Source organism: Ictidomys tridecemlineatus, chromosome 1 (assembly GCF_052094955.1).
Source record: "Ictidomys tridecemlineatus isolate mIctTri1 chromosome 1, mIctTri1.hap1, whole genome shotgun sequence".
Taxonomy (NCBI): Eukaryota; Metazoa; Chordata; class Mammalia; order Rodentia; family Sciuridae; genus Ictidomys; species Ictidomys tridecemlineatus.
The window spans coordinates 146,219,961-146,233,365 of record NC_135477.1 but is presented as its reverse complement, the minus strand read 5'-3'; the positions used below and the strand labels follow the sequence as shown (position 1 = coordinate 146,233,365).

The window sequence follows — 13,405 nt, the reverse complement described above, 5'->3', positions numbered from 1 at the left end:
ATTTTACATTTATGAGGTGTTGAGGATCGAACCCAGTGCCTCGTGCATGCTAGGCAAGTGCTCTACCACTGAGCCACAACCCCAGCCCCTTTTATTATTATTATTATTATTGCTTCAATCTCATTGCTTGTTATTATTCTGTTTAAGTTTTCTATTTCCACTAGTTCAATTTTGTAAGGCAAATGTATCTAAAAATTTATACATTTCTTCCAGATTTTCCAATTGATCAGAATATGTTTTCAAAATAGTTTGTAATGATCCTCTGCATTTTAGCGATGTCTATAGAAATATCCTTGTATTTTTTGTGAATTTTATTGATTTGGATTTTCTCTCTCTTTCTTTTAGTTAGTTTGGTTCTCTGTTTGTCAATCTTGTTTATGTTTTTAAGGAGCAATTCTTTGTTTCATTGACCCTGTGTATTATTTCTTTCTCTATTTCATTAATTTCAACTCTGATCTTTATAATTTCTTTCCTTCTACTATTTTGGGGATCAGTTTGTTCTTGTTTTTCTAAGTCCTCAAAATGTATCATTATGCTATTTATTTGAAATTTCTCTGATTTTTAAAAATGTAAGCCCTCATAGGTATTAACTTCACTTTTAGTACTGCTTTTTCTGTATCCAGGGGTTTTAGCATGTTGCATTTCTATTTCTATTTTATTCTAAGAATTACTAAATTTTCTTCTTGATCTCTTTAATGATCCCTTCATCATTCAAAAGTATATTATTTCAGTCTTTATGCATTCGCATAATTTCTATATTTTTTCTTACTATTCATTTCTAGTATTCCATTATGATCTAAAAAGATGTAGAGATAATTTCATTATTTTTATATTTGCCAATACTTGCTTCATATCCTAAATATCATATGATTAATTTTGGAGAAAGTGTTATGAGCATCTAAAAAAGAAAAGTTTACTCATCTGCTACTGGATTAAATATTCTATACATGTCTGTTAAATTCGTTTGATCTATAATATAGATTAAATCTGTTTTGTATTTTCTATATGGATGATCTTTTATTTTTGGTGAGAGTGGCATATTGAAGTTTTTATGCTTATTGAAGTTCCCCACTATTATTGTGTTGAGCCTATCTGTTCTTTTATGTTGAGTGATATTTGTTTTATAAAATTTGGTGCATTATATTTATAATTGTTAAAGCTTCTTTTTAAATTGTTCTGTTTACCACAATGTAATGACTTTCATTGTGTCTTCTAATTTTGGCTTGAATTCTGCCTTGTTGGTATGAGAGTACTAGTCCTGTTTGCTTTTGGATTACATTTGTATGGAATATCATTTTCAATCTTTTCACCTTCAGTCTGAATATCTTTGATGGTATCTGTGTTTTTTGGAGGCAACATACAGTTGGATCTTGTTTTTAAATCCAATCTTCCAGTCTATGCCTTTCAATTGGAGAATTGAGATCATTTACTTTCAGTACTATTGTAGAGAAGTATATATTCTTCTCATTTGGCTTTATTTCTAATGTTAAATTGTTGCTAATTTTCATCTCATGAGATTTATTCTTTTCCATATTCTCTTTGGTTGTCTTTATCTTCCTCTTCTCTGGAGAGTTCCTTTAAGTATCTTCTGCACTGCTGGGTTTGTGGTTATGAATTTCTTCAGTTTATGCTTATCTTAGATTTTTGTTTCTCCTTTTGATTCTGAAGGAAAGTAAATTGCTGGGTATAATAATCTAGTTTGTTAGTCATTGTTTTTCAATCTCAATTGTGTTTCAAAAACACCATTACACGACCTCCTGGCCTTCAGTATTTCTGCTGAGAAATCTACTCCTTTAATGTATTTGCCTTTATAAATAACCTGGAGCTTCTCTATTGTAGATTTTAAAAAATTCTTTCTTTGTTCTGAAACTTTGGCATTTTAACTATAAGATATCATGGAGAAGTTATTTTCTGGTCCTATTTGGAGTTCTAAATACCTCTAATATCTGCATATCTATCTCTTTTCCAATATTAGAGAAATTCTCTGCAATTATTTCTGTGAATGTTTTTTATGCCATCGATCTATATCTTCTCCTGTATCTCAAGATCTATGAATTTAAATTTAGTCTTTTAATGTTATCCCAGAGCTCTTGTATGTTTTCTTCATAGGTTTTTAGGTCTTTTGCTTTATTATTGACTGTTGCAGTTTCCCTACACACAACCCCCGCCCCACTGTCTCTAAGTTCTGAGATCTCTATTCTGCTTGATCTGATCTATTGATGAGACTCCACAAAATCTATTGATATTTATCTTCATTTCTCTGCATGACCACCAAAAGCTTGTTTGGTTGAAACCCAGGTTCTCAACCTCAAGCCACATTCAGAATCAGTCTCTGTCCCAATTTTATTCTTTAGTTCATCTCGGAAAGATTCTCTTCTGCCTAGAATTTTAGTCCCTATAGTTCCTATTATTTCCCCAAATCTGGCTTTCTCAATTGTTTTTCCAAATGTTGAATTTTCTACAACTGTGTCTGTTTGACTTTAGAGTAATTGATGATGGTGGTAGTGATGATGATGATGATGATGATGACATAATTTTTAATGGTGGAAGGTGCATTTTTAAAATTAGCATATGTTAATTGTAGAGATTAATGAATATTAATGAATACATGTGTTAATTAAGTCCAGCCTCCTATTGTCCACCACTCTTATCCACTTCTCACCCCTTAGTAATCACTATTCTACATTCAGTTCAAATTTTTTTTAACTGCTACACAAAAGAGAACATGTAGTACTTATCTTTCTGTGTTTGGTTTCATTTAACATAATGTATTCCAATTCCATCCATTTTGTTGTGAATGACAGGATTTGTTCTTCTTTATAGCCAAACAATATTCCATTGTGTGTGTATCATAATTTCTTTATTCATTCATCCATTGATGGGCACCTAGATTAATTTCATATCTTAGCCAATGTGTTGTGCTGACACATGTTTACTACAAAAGTTTTCTAGTGGAAATTAAATGATATAGAAATCATAAAAGTGACTTCAAATTCCTCCACAGTACCTGCTGATCACCATTATAAACAGACTGAATATATCTATGGAATATACAGATGGACATATAGATCAGTAGGTGCAAGTAATTTTACAAGGACATAATCAATGTGCTATTTTAATAAAAAGTATTCAATTCTATTTACTTGAATTTAACAGAAGACAACTAAAGCAAAGCCAAATGAGCTAATGAATTTCAGATTAATGTTACTTCACTTCAAGAGATATTTATTTCTAAAACATTCTATTAATGCTAAGAAAAAAAACATGATAAACCTGTTTCTAATTTAGAAAGTATTTATTGATTCCCAGCTATGAACAGTGAATTGATTAGCACTCTTATATTGCTGTCTTCTCTCATCTTGCTGCTCTAATTTTTCTCTTGTGTAATTTTATTTCTTTGGCATTTATAATACTCATAGATTTTTTTGAGACCATAATCTCTTTAGTCTTGGTTTCATGTTTAAATGGGTTCAGTGCTTTGTACTAGGCCATTTATAACAACTTCTTTCTTGCTATATATTTTATTTCTATTTTTTTCTTGTTTGGCTAGATTTCATTATGTATTTTTTTTTCAAAGAGTCCTTGGATATTTTCACATTTGTGTGTTTCCTTTTGTTGCTTTACGCTTCAACTATGACTTGTCTGAGATATTGTTGGCTCCTACATATTGCCCTTAGTCACTGAAACACTGAAACATCTCCCAATCTTCCAGGCATTGATTATTGCCATGGGGGAAACTGAAGCTGGCATAGTTTCTTACCCTTGTGGATAATTTGGTCTCTTTATCTAGATACCTCCAGAACTCTTTTTATACTTAAAGTTTATTTCCCAGAAATTCTGATATACATTCATTTAGTTCAACTGAACCTTTATCTGCAGTTTTACTTCTTCTGCCATTTCAGGGAATCTCCTAAATATTTTAGAATATATTTGGCTTCCCTTTTGGAGTTCTTAACTTCAGAGAACTTGATTATCTTTATGCTGTGTGTCTTTCATTTTACTCATGTCTTCTCTAATTGCTTTAGTCTGTGTGTTTCCTTCTGCTTTTATTGTGACTTTCTTGATCTCATTAATTTGCTTCTCAGCTCTCTTCATTCTGCTTTTTCCTGATTCCACTGGTAGTGGATGACAATGGCCCATTATCTTATTTTTTCTCATTTTGTTGCCTTGTTTCTGCAATGCTCTTTTAAATTTCATTCTATGACTTGATGATCTTGTATTTAAGCTCTTGTTTATCAAATTAAAGGCTTCCACAATATATTACAAAAATAGACAAGGAATCTGCTTCTGTTGCTTGGGTTATATTTTCTTTTCTGCTGGATTCTCTCTCTCTCTCTCTCTCTCTCTCTCTCTCTCTCTCTCTCTCTCCTGCATGCTGTTTCTCTTTATTTTATTTGCAATATAGTATGTTTTAATTAAGGTCCTGGCAGAAGAGAGTATATGTCAAGGACAGTTTAATACAGGAACTGTTTACAAAAGAATAAACACGATTTAGGAATTCCTACACCAACAAAAGCTAGTGCAGTACCTGCTAGCCAGTGACAGCAGGGAGTGGTTAACCATCCAGGTCTGAAGTGCCAGAGGTCCTGGGTTACAGATCCCAGAGAAGGCCACCTAGTAGAACTGTGGCCTTCTAGAGAGAGGCAGGCTTGTCTATTGGGCTGTGACAGGAAGACAGCTAGTGAATACATATCCCAGCCGTATTTTTCTCCTTCCATCTAATCTTTTGCAGATGCATCCCAATGGAAACCAAAGGTCAACCTTTTAGGACATGGATAATTCAGGAAAAGGGTAGAAAGGGATTTAAATAAATAAGAGGCATCTAGCACAGAAATGTGGTACTGCTGCTTTTCCTTGTGGTATGTTGGGGTGAGATTGTGTAGATCTCCACACTTTGACTTAATGTGGGTTATTCTCCTTTGCACCATCAGACCTGATCCGAGTCCAGTCTCCTTTCCTCTAAGTTATACTTTGGAAATGAGGCATTGCTTCCATTTTACTTCTCTGGTACCAGTAGGTATTGGAATAAAATATTGAAATATTAGGATGCGTAGGCCTTAGATATGTAATCTGAATGCCTGCTACTTCATCTTTTTTTTTTTCAAGTTAATGAACTTTCTTCTCAGCTTCTGTAGTAGTTTCTAGTCACAATCTTAGTTTTCATCTTTTTGGTGGGTTTCCTCATGGGAAGATATGACTGCACATGAGTGTGGCCAGAATGATTCCATTTTAACCCAGGAGCCACACTTTACCACCCCTTGAAAATTAACACCATCTGATAAATGTGAACATAAAATACAGTATTATCCTTTCTTGGTCTGATAATATCTAAGAAACAATGTACCCATGTAGATAATTTTCTTTGATAAGTTGTCTTTTGTTGAAACAAAATTCCACAGGTGATATGTAATTTTATTTGAATTTGCTTCATAAGTGAGGCTAGAAGTCTTTTTGAGCAAATCAAGTTTAATAATAAACTTTTGCTGGTTGACTGAATAGATGTATGTGCACCAACTGTGGAACTCCTTGCTAAGTTGATGTGATTCTGCAATCTGTATACGGGGTAAAAATGGGAGTTCATAACCCACTTGAATCAAAGTGTGAAATATGATATATCAAGAACTATGTAATGTTTTGAACAACCAACAATAAAAAAAAGAAAAAAAATGAGCTTTTAATAATGAGCTTCTGTTAGATGTGACTGATAGAAGCAGATTCTACTAACTGATTGTGGGGCTTCTGTGACCCTGCAGTGATGTCACTGCTAATGTACATAAACTATAATGACACTAGAGATGCAGGAATGGTCCCTATACCATACAAGCAAGCAAGTTAATTCCTTTTATTGGATCCTCCTGCCAATAAACATATTTTTAAATTTCAACAATATTTTTTTGCAGTCAGTATATCAGGCTTATTTAATTTCCCCCCTCATACTGAAAACAAAAGTTTTCTCTGTCTTCTTCCACACAGAGCCATATCTCTGTCCATTCTTTCCTCTTGTCCCATATACAGACATGGCAAATCCCTTCCCTCCTTCAAGTCTTCCTTTCTCAACAAGCTCAACTTTAACAATATCACTACAAAACTTCAACCCAACATCCCATTTGCCTCCTTCAGTCCCTCTTAAAACACTCTATTTTTATTTTATAGAAATCATTACTTTATAATCAGTTCATATATTTATTTATTGTATGGTCTCCCCCAACTATGCAAAGATATAAACTTCATAAGGGCAAGTTTCTTCATCCATTCTTTTTCATAGGTCAATCTCAAGTATGTAGAAAATTGCCTAGCATATAACTGCTCCTCAATAAATATTTGTTGAATATAAGAATGAGTGAGTGAATGAACAATACAGCCCTTCTCTTTCCTAAGCTTTTTGCTCAGTTTATGCTTCAGAGCCTTGTCTACACTGAAACCTTACCAGTTATTTCCCCCTTCTATGATTATAACCATTATATATTTTTTCTCTTTTTTAGATTTTAAAAAATATGCTTGATTCTTTTTCCTTTCTCCCACCCCCAGCCAAAAATATGTAATTTCCATCGTCCTGTATTAAACTCTGTGGCAATTAATCAATCACTCCCCATTTCCTGCCTTATCTAGCCACCAGTGATCTCTATTTTCTGTCTATTGAGTTTGACTATTCTAGATAGCTTGTAAAGAAACTGCTTCCAATTCTAAAGTACTCTCTGCTTACTGATACCTCAAGTTTTTGAAAAGAATGCTGCTGTGGTTTGAGTGTTTGTCTCCTCCAGAACTCATGTTCAAATTTAACTGCAACTGAGATGGTGTTGATAAGAGGCATTTAGGTCTTCATGAATGGCTTAATGCTGTAACTATGGGAGTGAAAAAAAGAGCATGTTCAGCACCTTTTCCCCTCTCATAACTGCACAATCTTGATTTCGCTTTATGATGGCTGCTTCCATATTTGGATGCATAAAGAAGACCTTCACCAGGGGTGGCTTCTTGTTCTTGTACTTTTCAGCCAGTAGAATAGTAAACCAAATAGAGTTCTGTTTTACTTTACCAGGTTTACAGTGTTCTGTTACAGCAGTGGAAATGGATATAAAAATAAAAATTTTAAAAAAAGGGGATAAAGCCAAATGCATGTATCCAATTTAATGCCTTGTCATTGGCTTCTTTCTTGGTCAGAGAACTGAAGTGGGTAATGCAAAGTTATAATGGTCTTCTCCTAATCCTCATGTGCACCAATTGTAAAATTCCTTGCTTAGTTATTTTATTAAAAAAAATCTTCATCCTTTGAGGGCTCTCCAGTACTAACTAACTCTTCCATCTTGAAAGTATGTTCCCTTTGGTTTCTGATATGGTTTTGGTTTTCTTCCTGCCTCTGAACCTGTTTGTTCTCTCTTTGCTGTATCACCTTCTTCCACTTGCTTCATCTCAGGGTGAAGGCAGGAGCCCATCAACCATCCTCTCCAAGGCCTGGACCTCTGTTCCTCCCGCTCCAGTGCACACAGAGACTCACTCACCTTCAGCCAGAATAGCTGGGGACTCAGTAGAGCCAGTGTAGATGGTCATTCGCCTTGAGCCAGCATAGAATATTCACTTGCTCTGGGCTAGTGCTGACAGAATCGCTCCCCCTGACCTGGTGTACATGGAGACCCTCCCCTTGAGCCAGTGTAGACATGATTTACCTTTAGCTGGTGACCTTGTCCAGAAGGAATCCCTTCCTCTGGTGTGTGGTGGTGGCCACTATTGGAGAAATCACATCTGAGAAGGCATGGGAGACCATCGTGTTCTATGGTAGTCTCTTTATGATACTGTGTTCAGGGAAGGAGGATGTGAGTCAGTGGGTATGTACTGGCTTTTTAAAACCACTCTAAATATGTATTTCTGCTGCATTCTGTATCTTCACATTGCTGTGCAATCACCACCACTGAGCATCTCTAGAAATTTCCATCTTCCTGTATTAAACTCTGTGGCAATTAATAAATCCCTCCCCACTTCCCCCCTCTTCTAGCCACAGGTAATCTCTATTTTCTGTCTATTGAGTTTGACTATTCTAGGTAGCTTGTATATATGGAATTATATTTTCCTTCTGTTTCTGACTTATTTCACTTAGAACAAAGTTTTTAAGGTTCATTAGTACTATAGCATGTTAATCATACAATAAGTTGTTTTAAACTATAGTCACTATATTGTATAACAGATCTAGTGAAATTATTCCTCCTCTCCCAAGTGAAATTTTATTTCATTTGACCAAAATTTCCCAATTCTCACAGCCTTCTTAACTTTCATCCTGATAACCACTCTTCAATTTTCTGGTTCTATGATTTCAATTTTTTAAAATTCCACATAAATGAGGTCATGTAGGCTTTGTCTTTGTGTGCATTTTACACACTGAATTCAAATATTCAATGTTATATTCTTTGACTTTTGTCTCTGTTGAGTAGTTTACTGGCCCTCGTTATTACAACAGAATTTACAGTGCTTAAAATTTAATATGACTGTTAGGATTTTCTTCTTGATTTAATATTCTCTCCTTGTAGAATGTGACTTATAAGTGACTATTAAAGCCTTCTGAATTGTTTTGTTATTCTAACTCTATTAACCCATTGACTCAACAAATATTTATCAATCAGTTAATATCATCTGCAAGATATTTTGGATACTTTATGTATGCAAAGGTGAAATATTAAAGGATGAATAATAGAGTACAAAAGCAGAATAATAATCCATGTTGGGAGAATATATATCCCAGGAAAGGAAAGAATTATTCCCATAGGAAATAAATTCTTTTTCAAAGTCACTAAAGAGACTATGAATCTTAAAGGAAAGAAAGAAAAATAAGATGATAAATAACAGAATCAGAAGAAAGGGAAGATGGTGGCACTAGAGAAAAACTGAGGGTAGGGGCAGCACCAATTAAGAACTAAAAAGAATAGCAAGGAAGGGAAGAATGGGACAAACACCAGTCATTCCCAGGAGGTTAAGCTTGAAAACAATTATAGAATATTCAAAATTGAAAAAAAAAACCCACAGAAATAAAATTTCTCCAATAACATAATGAAGAAACTGTGAATTGAAAATTGGACCAAATAAAGAAAGAGCATTCGGGCTGGGGATGTGGCTCAAGCGGTAGCGCGCTCACCTGGCATGGGTGCGGCCCGGGTTCTATCCTCAGCACCACATACCAACAAATATGTTGTGTCCGCTGAGAACTAAAAAATAAATATTAAAAAAAATTCTCTCTCTCTCCCCCTTTCTCTCACTGTCTCTCACTCTCTCTCTAAAAAAAATAAAAAAAAAAAGAAAGAAAGAGCATTCAAAGACATATTTGAATAAATCTTTTCTGAAATGAAGAAAGAAGTGCATTTTAGTGTGGAGATTTTTTTTGAATTTTTGAAAGGATTTTTTATATTTTAAAAAATCATAAAATAAAAAGAAATCAATCAACATATATCTTAGAAGTCCTTCTAAGAGTCTCATATTTAACAGCCACAGAGGCCGTTGCATTTTTCTGTCTTTGCTCAATCTGCAATTCATTTAAGGATCATCAGACATGACTCTAGACCTTAAAATCAAACTTGTTCCACCAAATCCAAAACCCCAAATTTATCCAGATTGTACAAACATGCTTTTACCACCCTTCCACCAAAATACCTTCCATTCAGATCAACAACAGCTCCAACTGCTGATTTGACTCTCTCAAATTCTAAAAATATTGGAACTGCTTCATCATCACAGGCACCAGGAATTTCAAATGTCGCACATCTTCCCAACTTTGCCATATTTTTCACATTCTTCCTTGCTTTCAACTTCCAAGTCCTCATATACCTCTCCTGCACCAATTGTGTTCCTCAGTAGGACCACTTTAGTAGGACACTTAAGTATTTCAGTTAATGGATTTGAATCAGACTTCGTGGAGGCATCCTGAGACTCATCCTTCTCATGGCATCACTCACAAGGATCTTGCCGCCTCCTTGCTGATCTTTTCCACCAACAAGGTGGTGCTCATCCCCTGCTAGTGCTCCCCCAGACCCTGGCCTTCCCGGAAGCCGTACTTCTGCATGATCTTATGTGCAACTGTGCCACCCATGTTAGCAAGGAAAGTTGCTAGGGCAGTTGGAAATCTCTGTTCCTCATACACTGGGGAAAGAATCGCAGCTTTGGAAGACTGTGATGGAGGTCTAGAGCCCTCTTCATAGGGAAAATCTCTGGGTAACTCTTGTCTTTTTCTACAAGAGAAGTGGGTGGGGCGATGGCAGTGCTTCCACACTTCTTTTCCTGCTCTCGCTCATACTCTTCTTCCTCATCAGAATCCGGATCTGGTCACCTTGACAACCCACTAGCTTCAAGTCTCTTTATGTTTTTTCCCCTTGTCTTCTGTGCTTCACTAATTTCTCATCATATTTAGGAAACGTAGGATCATATTCAGCAGCTAAGGGAATTAGAACTTGCCCTGACGAAAACCGACTGGCAACAGGGTCCTTCAGGCCAGCTTCTACCTGTGCTGGTGTGTCCACAATTGGCCAGTGGTCTGAGGAGCCACCCTACTTCAGATCAATGATTGGAGCAAGGACTGTACTTTGTCCTTTGGCTCTTTGCTTGAGTGACAGATGCTTTCTTCACCTAAAGTGGTGGCTGCAGAAGTTTGAGTTTGGGGACCAGCCTTCTGGTTTTGAGTCACTGGTCTCCACTCCCAGCTCATCATACAGGGACATCTTTTTAGTCTAAAGCCAGCCTGCCTGGCCAACTCTACCCATGGGCCACAGTGGTGTCCCCATGGAGCCCGGCCACACCCCATGGACTGCCACAGCCCATCCGGCTTCCCAGTCTGAGCCCAGTCAGTGGGGCAGTCCAAGGTGCAGGGCAGGGCCTTGGGAGAGGGTGTCTTCCATTTTTTTAAACTTAGTTTAAAATTTATTAGCATAAACAATTTGGATTTATTGATGTGCTTGTTATGTTTCAGGTGTCCCAAAGAATGAAGTGTAGTCCAGAGAAGATCTGAAAATATGTCAGCGGAATCTCACTCCAAGGGCATCTTCTGCCAGTGCTTCAACTAACCACAACTTGATCAACATCTGAAACTTTTCTGATTAGCATAATGCATGTCAGTAATGGTTTTTCACTGGGGAAGTTAGTGGGTTAGTTGACATGGTTGAAAGTTAGAAATGGGCTCTTGTGTTTGAGATTAAGGTAGTCAAAATATCTGGGTTGATAAAGATATTTCACAGATAATCTTTACATTTCTGTGAGAGGTCAATACTCTATAAAGATCTGTATTTTTCACCCATGGGACTAAAAGCCATGGCTTTATCCCTGAACAGTGTGTCCAGACATTGAAGGGAAGATTTCTGTGTGCCTCATGATAATTATGGGGGTACCAGGTTATTGTCTCTCAAATATTATTCTATTTGCTCTGAGGAAACCATCTGTGTGTGGTTGGATCACCTACAAGGACAGATAACTAGGACTTCATATACTGAAAACTTGTTTGAAATTGTTTGTGCCTGTTATTTATATAATAAAATAATTATATGACTATTTTGTGCTTGTTATTTAAAATTTTGTTTTACAAATATCTGTATGACCCAAAACTTACCTTCCTTAAAATCAGATAGGGAGGTTTTGGGGGAATAGATCATTTGTACTTAGCCTAAATGTGTCAGAGCTAAGAATTATCATGATAAATTTGATGTTGGTAATGCATAAGAATTTATAACTGTAGATTCAAAATGTACAAGGTTGTTCCAGGGGAAAAAAATGATGCAGGTTGATCTGAATCAACTGAATATTCTGAATATTTCCTAATGAACCTGCTGGACTTAATGTATAAATAATTCTTTGGGAATCTTAGAAAAAATTCAGGATACCTAGAAGGGAAGACATAATACCATCAATAATTATCAGCAAGTAAAACTATGCTGTGGGATTAAAAAAAAGTAATACAATAATTTTTATACCCAGCCAAGTTGTCATTTAGAAATCAAACAAAAAGACACCTAATATATATTAAGAATCTGGTGAAGAGTTAGCATGGAATTGGGGAGAAAAAAACTTTATGATTTTCTGGTGATCCAGAGAGAATTATCTCAAGAAATGGAAAGCCATTATATGAAAGAGCCTTGAATCTATTTAAATTCATATCTAACAGTAAACATCAGTTATAATTAGGTAGCAGGGCTTAGTTTAAATGTTATAAATATTGAAAGAAAAGCTGCTCTGTGGGTTGCAACAAATATCCATGGAATTTAACATTAAAATGACATGCAAATGACAAATTAAGAGATAGTATCATATTAAATAGAAGAAAAGTTTGTATGACAAATGTTTCTTATAGACATTTAAATGAAATATAATATAAAATTCTGTAATACAAAATAGAAGGCAGCTTACAGAGGAAATTTAATTGTTCTGCTTTACTCTCCCCCCTCTTTTATAAAATTTGGTCTTATTAGATATACATGACAGAGCTTACTTTGACATATATACATGAAGTATAACTTCCCATTCTTGTGGTTGTACATTATGTGTACTTACACTGGTCATGTATTTATGTATGAACATAGGAAATTTCTGTCTGGCTCATTGTCTTGTCTTTCCTATTCTGATGATCCCCTCTCCTTTCCCTTCATTCCCCTTTGTCTAATCCAATGAACTTCTATTCTTCCCTCCTCCCCTCCTCACTGTGTGTGAGCATATGCACATCAGAGAGAACATTCAGCCTTTGTTTTATCAGGATTGTCTTATTTTACTTAGCATGATAGTCTCCAGTTCCATCCATTTCCTGGAAAATGCCAAAATTCCATTCTTCTTTATGGATGAGTAATATTCCACTGTGTATATATGTACCACGTTTTCTTTAACAATTCATATGTTGAATGGCACCTAGTTTGGCTCCATAGCTTAGCTATTGTGAATTGAACTGCCACAAACATTCATGTGGCTACATCACTGTGCTATGCTAATCTTAAGTCCTTTGGGTATATACTGAGGAGCGGGATAATTGGATCAAATGGTGGTTCCATTGCAAGTTTGCTGAGGAATCTCCATAATGCTTTCCTCAGTGGTTGCATCAATTTTCGGTGCATGGGTGTACCTTTTTCCCCACATCCTTAACCACATTTATTGATACTTGTATTCTTGATAATTGTCATTTTGATTGGAGTGAGATAAAATCTTGGTGTAGTTTTATTTTGCATTTCTCTAATTGCTAGTGATGTTGAACATTTTTTAATAGATTTGTTGGCTGATTATATATTTTTCTTCTGTGGAGTGTCTGATCAGTTCCTGTGCCCATTTATTGATTGGGTTTTTTTTTTATTTTTTTGGTGTGAAGTTTTTTGAGTTCTATATATATCCTGGAGGTTAATGTTCTATCTGAAGTGGTACAGATTTCTCTCCCTTTCTGTAGGCTCTCTCTTCATGTTCTTGA

At 35.5% G+C, this 13,405-nt stretch overlaps 1 pseudogene; it reads right to left on the bottom strand.

Moving 5' to 3' along the window:
* Window positions 1–9,548: 9,548 nt before the first annotated feature.
* LOC144366467 (splicing factor 45 pseudogene) lies at window positions 9,549–10,691 on the bottom strand (annotated as a pseudogene).
* Between the last annotated feature and the right edge of the window lie 2,714 nt (window positions 10,692–13,405).